The following is a 7,330-nucleotide window of genomic DNA, read 5'->3' on the forward strand; positions in this document are numbered from 1 at the left end:
TACCAGTATGTTCAGGACATTTCTTTGGCAAAGCAGCCACAGCCACGACATTTCGGCTTCTCTGATTTTAACAGCTTGGACCCATCAGGGAGCTCCGGGAACCTTCTCTTTCATCTGGGGTGACAGACACCCACTTACTTGGGCCGGCGCTCAGAGCTGCGGACTCTCCAGGCTGGCTTCGTGGCGGAGCACTGCTCTCTGCAAAGCCGCGCAGGGAAATAACGAATTCTGGAATGTCCCCCTTTGCTAAGGACCCTCGTGTGAGCATCTCCCTGTCAAATAGCGTGAGACATTTTTTCCCTGGAAGGTGCTTCCACGTGAATGCAGTGGGCCCGACAGGGATCTCTCACACGTGCTCTCTTGAAGACAGCGCTGTGTGTCGCGTGAGGCTGGGGAAAGGGTACGGGGCAGGAGCAGGAAGGACCGGCTCCGCACGGTGGTGACTCCCTTCCCTCCCCTTCCACTGGCGGGAGATCCCAACCAAGCAGCTGTGTCTTGAGTCAAAGTGAAAACGTGAGAAAGGCCAGAAAAGGTTCAACATTTCCTAAAGTTTGTCCCAAACAATGTGGCGCAACTGTAGGTCGTTAGGGATCCCCAGAGGCTTGTGAACCAAGGCGAGCCCTGCAAGGAGCACAGTGACTCATCTCATGCCGAGGGTTCCGGCCAACCTTAGCAGACAACAAAGGCGTCGGCAGAAGAGTGCAACGAAGACCGCAGTGAGTGGTTCTGGCTATGCTACATTCAGGACAGCACAGGGAATAATGCTGAGCATCTGTCCGTTTTCAGTTCACTGACCTTGACCAACATCGCTGGTGTTCTAAGACCAAAGAACACACTGCGTGCCTGTGTTCCCCAGAGCTGAATGTGTGCAGCGCCTGCAAAGAAACAGTGCTCCATTTTCTCTTCGCAGCCACTGACAAATCCAGGACAAGCTCTGGTTTCCCTTCTCATGTGGGCTCTTTCCACAACAGCAAGCCAGGCAGTGCCTCCCAGAAGAGAGGACCTGGACCCTGGTTCCAAAATGTGATTCTATCATCAAAGGACTACTTGCAGGACAATGAAGGCACAGTCACCTCCACTGTAGGCCACTTCTGGTCCTTGAAAAGGAAAATGAAGAGTCTCAATTAAGGGAATGCACTTTAAAGTCACAATGAAATGCCCCGTTACGACCACGGAGACGGCTAGCACCAGTGCAAGGACCGTTGGCCAGGACTGGGAGAAACCGGAACCCTTGCGCGTCGCTGATGGGAATATAAAACGAGGCACCTGTTCTAAACAACAATTTGGTAGTTTCTTAAGCTAAGCATAAGTTTACCATCAGACCCACCGAAGCCATGCCTAGGCGTTCAAGGAAAATGAAAACATAGGTCCACAAGAGGACATATACATAAATGTTCACAACCGCGTCGTTCACAGTGGCCAAAAAGCAGAAACAACGCAGATGTCCACCGACTGGTGAAGATCTGTAGAAAGGGAAACTGTCCACGAATACAAAGGGAATGAAGTACTGATACGTTCACAATGTAGATGAACCTCAGAAACACTGAATTACGTGAAAAGACGCTAGATGGGAAAGACCCCTACGATGCAGTTCTATTTATATGAAATGTTTGGAAAGAAACAAATCAGTGGAGGCAGATTTGTGGAGATTTGTGGTTGCCTGGGGCTGGGGATCGGAACAGGCAGTGAACATAGACGGGCAAGAGAGATCTTTCCTGGGTGGTAGACATGTTCCGAACTCGACATGGTGATGCTTGCATGACTGTAAATTTGCGAGAAGTCATTGAATTATCTACCTAAAACTCGGGAAATTTTATGGCATGTCAATTATGCCTCCATAGATCTGTTAAAAATGAATGGTGCTGACTGGAACCCAGCGATCTGAGAGCACGTGAGGTAGAGGCGGTCTGGTCTAGGAGCTGCCTGTCCTGAGAATGGAGGAGAGTGTGTGCCCTCTTCCTATGGACAGGAGCCATCGTCCCGAGTTTCTGGGCAGATGACGAGAGATTTTCTCTAGCCCCTGGAAGATGACAAAAATGAAAGAGAGAAAACGTGATATAATCCCATGGCTTGACCAGCTGCCCTTCCGTCGCCGTGGTGCATAATCAAGTCCTTCCAGGGTCCCTGGGTACGCTTGGAGTGCAACACCTAGCAGGTGCTCCTGGAATCAGCATAGTTTTGGCACCAAGAGCTGCAGACCCGTCTTCTGTCAGGGGACCTCTCGGGGGACCTGGGTGGTCTGAGGGGCACAGGGAAGGGCGGAGACGCAGCATATCGCCCTGCAGAGAATTTTGTGTTGTAGCGTAATTGTTCCCCCAAAGGATGAATGAAAGTGCTCCTACCACGTGAAGCGTTACCACAGAAATATGAGCAAGGCTGCACAATCTCAGAAGAAGAACTAGCGCTCAGAGAGTGGCTTAGGGTAGCCCAGGGCTGCACCTCTCAGATGTCTAGCATTGCAGCTGCTGATGAGACCCGAAGCTACGGACACCAGAGCTCTGGGGCTTGCCTCTCCTCCAGTAATTCATCTCTTTAAATAACAATGCTTTTTTACTGCCTCTTCAAATAATGTGTGTTGTCTAAAATCAAATTAGAAATTTGATGTAAAAAATAAAATGCAGGGGCGCCTGGGGGGCTCACTGGGTTAAAGCCTCTGCCTTCGGCTCAGGTCATGATCTCAGGGTCCTGGGATCAAGCCCCGCATCAGGCTCTCTGCTCGGCGGGGAGTCTGCTTCCCTCTCTCTCTCTCTGCCTGTCTCTCTGCCTGCTTGTGATCTCTGTCTGTCAAATAAATAAATAAAATATTTAAAAAAAATAAAATGCAATCCCCTGTCCTTCCTCCATCCTGGAGATAACACTGTAAACGATTTGATGTCTCTTTCCATACGTTTTGGTGGACATGCAAAAATATATGATATGCATTTAAAAAAAGAAAGCCTTGGATGGGACACAATGTTCTGACACTTGCTTCTTCACTCAGATGGATTGTGAGTGTCTGTACTGGTTCAGGCGCTTTCCATTGTAAATGACAGAAAACCAACGCGCCCTGAGGATTTTACGGACTGGGAAACTGAAAGGCGGGTGCTCAAAGGCAGCCTCCACCAGCCTTCCTGGACGCTGGCCTGATTCTCCCAAGATTCTTTCCGCCGTGGTCCCTGGTGCCTGCATCTCCGGGGAAAGGAGCCCCCTCTCTCCCACCAGTTCCAACAGGGACTGCGTCCCCTTGGCTCTCAGTGGCCCGTCGGGGCCCCCGCCGGCTGGCTGGGGACGGTGCTGTCCTCATCAGCAGGCTCTGTCTCAAGCCCACTCCCCCTCCCTCCACTGTCGGTGGAGATCAAGCCCAGAGACTGAGTGGGAGAGGGCGTGATTCCCCGAGGAAACGTGGAGTAAATGATGACAAGGGAGGGAAAATGACAAATTCTCCTGTGACCCCTCTCCGATCAAACAGACTTCACATCCCGGTTTCCGATGGCAGCACACATCGCCCACTTAGGGGAGATGGAGGAGTATGTAAACACTCCCTACTATACACAGGGGGGTTACATCCAATTTGTTGCTGTTCTCACGTGTGTTGTAAGGGACATCCTGAAGCCTCCACTTTGCCCAGCCCCTTCCAGAATGTTGGATTCTCTCAAGTCAGGGTAAACAGGTGCTGAGCTTCATAAACCAGACGATCCGAGGACGCGAGGCAAGACTGCACACGAAGCCATGCCTTCCTTTTTACCGCCCTAACTTCCGTCCCCCACGTCCTGGGACGCTGACCTCCGGCTGTAGAGGATTCCCAGAGAGACTTAAACCCTGATCCCCGACCCAGGCTGGCCCAGACATGGGATCGCTTCTCCTTCCTCCCCAAACCCCGCTCACATTTGCAAGGTAGGTAGGGCCGATCACTTCAGACAAGAGCAGGATAAGAACACGGATACGGTCAAGTCCAAATGATGGTGTAGTTAACCCGTCTGAAGTGTCAATGTGTTGGAAGAGAGATTCTCCTTGAGTGGGGTGGGAAATTTGACTATCCACTCTTTTCTTCAGGCTGACCCTCCCTCACCCCACAACAGGTTCACAAGTGACCAGAACATGCCACCTTCTGCAAGGTGGCGTCGCCTTTTCTGTAGTTCGCCATCGGGCCAACCTGGCAGCCACTGCTGGGATGGGAAACAGATCGTAGGAAATCTTGTTCCAGGGATAACTTCTGCTAATGACTGTTGAAGATGACAAACGTTTGAAACTTTCTTGGCCAGCGGCATGACATGTCAACAAGTAATGGTGATACACAGAGAAATTTTACACTCTCACTTCTAGAGTGCGCTATTCCGATATGGAGACAGGAATCAGAAGATCAAGTCTAGAAGCCTCTAACATGCCACCAGCACTAAGAGAGCCTGTGCGAGAGCTCAGGCCCTTTCCTGTGAAGTATTAGTGACCTTCACTCCCTTCACCTGCCAGGCTGCTGGGAGCATCGTACAAGCTAATGCACGTGAATATGTCGAGTAGTGTATTAAAAACAGGCAAATTTGTCATTATCCAAGTCCTTTGAGAAAGAAACATATTTTTACAAGCTCAATGTATGTGCAAATGTAGCAGAATCCTACGCTAAGAAACCTATTAATCTTGTATAATCGAAGTCAGGGAATGCAGCATTTTATCTTTCTCTTCCCCGTCATGGCCTGTAAGTGAAATGTTCGTGCTCTTTTCTCAGTGACAAGTTCAACTGCCAGTAGATGAGTTCAGAACCCAGAAGATATGTTCAAACATATTCCTAGCCCTGTGATGTGTCTGGGTTGCTCAATTTAGCCTCGGGGAAATCAGAAAGAAATATTTGTGTGTTAAAAGTTCTTTCTCAAGAGAAATTCCAAAGGGGGCACAACGTTTTCTGACCCTTCCCTCACTTCTTCAGCAGATAACCCCGTGTATCAGGTACCCGATCGGGGGCTGGGGTTACCACATAAAATAAGACCGTGCTTCCCCTCAAGTGGCCTGTAGTCTAACAGAAGAAATAACTGAATGGCCCAGTCTGGTCTAAGGGCTTAATTAAAACAAGCAAATCCTGATCACATCGTGTATTTCCTCAGCTCTGTGTGCCTGACGCTGGGGTCCGGGGCATGGATCCTGGACTCTAGAACACGGGGGCCTCTCCTCTGCTTGAGGACTTTTGCTTTGGTGGGAGGGGGGGCGTGCAGAGCAAAATTTTCATCTCCTTCAAGACAGAGGAAAACTCCCCTGTGAATTTCTGCATGAATGCAGCTTGGCTGAAGGGATCCCTGGGCCCAGCCACTTCTAATATTATGACTCGTTTCCAAAGTTTGGGTAAGGGAGTAGGAGGAAGTAGTTCTTGGGTCTCATACATTTTTTTTTTTTTTAGGGAGTCAAAGCCTATTGAAATCAACCTGATGTGAAGCAGGCACGGGGCCAAGCCACTCCCCAGCTCTGCCTATCCCCTTCCTCCTGGCCCACGAAGGCTGCCAGTCATTCTGAATCATGCAGCACGATCGCAGAGCCCTGCTGAAACCACCAACATGCAGCCAGCAGGTCTCTGGGAGATGAGACCTAACTTGTTTTTCTTTGTTCGTGAAGCCAAAGCTTCATGTTCTGTTGCTCATGCAATTACACATTTGTTTGTTTGTTTGTTTGCAGCTCCGGGGGACGATCTTGAGTATCAAGGTTATAGCTGGCCTGTAAGTCACCTTCGTGTGAATACCCAAAAATGCCCCCTTGGGACAGGGAATTCAAAAAGGCACCCCTCCATGGGGCCCCCTGGGAAAAAGGGTTTGGTGAGTGGAGCTCTGGTGGGCCTCAGCCCCGTCCACCCCTTCACTTGGCTTTGCGCAGTGCGCAAACCGCGCAGCAAGACGGCAGCCTGCAAGGTTCTGCCTTCTGAGGATTTTATTTTGGTCTAGAGAGCACTGTAACGTCTGTGTCCAAACAATGCTGAATATTTAAAGGATCTCTTTGTTGGGGGGTTATAAGTTTGTTCTCCTGTTTTTTTCTTTATAAAATGCCAAAAGAAGTGTGATTGGCATTTTTTTTTAAACTTAGAAAAGTAAAAGCCGACTTGCAAATCCTAACGTTGTTAACTCTGACTTCAAGGTCTGTGATTTTTATTCCTAGGTTGTACAGGATAAGTGTTCACACGTCTTTACCTCATTCTTCTTCCTATTCCTGCCCCAGGCCCCCAAAATCATGGGAACAGGGATCAACTTTACACCATCAAGACTTTCAAGCAAAACCCGCAGATGCTCTCTGGGCTCCACAGCTATTTTGAAATGAGACAACCGAGCTCTGACTGGGCCAGCTTACCCAAATGCTCCCCGTAGTGCTTCTGCTGGGGGGGCCCTGGGAAGTGGGAGAACGAACTGGTCATTCAGAAGGCCCCGCAGCAGCCATCCCTGCTGTGGACAGAGGGACCCCGGTCCGAGTGTCTGCTGCATCAGGGAATACGGGCCCTGTCCCCACAGGCTCCTTCAGTGTTTGTTAATTTGATATTTCCCGATTCCTAGAGGCTTCTCCCACCCAGCCATGAAGGTTAAACTATGAGCTGCAGGATAGGCAAGGTTAAGAAGCCAGTTTGCCGAGGATAATGACAGAATGCTTGACGGGCCAGAGTAGTTCCTGTGACTCCTGCACTCAGGAATGGAAATCCGGACAGAGAGCAGGCAGGAGGGCCGCGGCTTTGGGCTGGTAAGGAATAGGCTTGGAGCGAGCTTTTTAAAGGGAACGCGTGAGCCACGGGGTGGGGTGCGGGCAGCTTTCAGAGACCTTCAGCTGAGACAGTTCACCTCCTAGGACACCCCCACCCCGGAGCCTCTCCTTGAGGGAGAAAGGCTTTCAGGTAATGGAGCAGCAGCTCTGGGTGGGGTGCGGAGGGCTGGCGAGAACCAGAGACGGCTCTGTTGGTGGAGGCGCCCGCCTATTTTATGTAAGGACTGGGATTGGAACAAGGAAGCGTGCTCCCCAGATGATGTTACAAATATACAGAAATACAATTTAGACACATTTAGTGAATGCTTGCTTTCTCCTAGCCAGGGGTAAGTGGAAACGTTTAGAGAGTGTGGCACTCTCTGTCCCCAGAAAGGATGCCCCAATGTTTTTTGGCACCCTGGACCACAGCGGTGGGATGCAGGACGCCGCCTGCGAAAGGAGGGCAGGGATCACTGAGATGTCCGGACCGGCCCAGCCCTTGACTCTAGGCCCGCTGGGGTGTCTCACCCCCGGGAAGAGCCCAGAGGAAACCCCACTTGCAGGGGAGAGAGGGAGGACTCCAGCAGAGGGGTAAATGCGGAGTGCGGGGGATGCAGCTGCAGAGGAGAGCAACCAGGGCTCTGGCCGGGTG

Source organism: Martes martes (assembly GCF_963455335.1).
Source record: "Martes martes genome assembly, chromosome: 13".
Lineage (NCBI taxonomy): Eukaryota > Metazoa > Chordata > Mammalia > Carnivora > Mustelidae > Martes > Martes martes.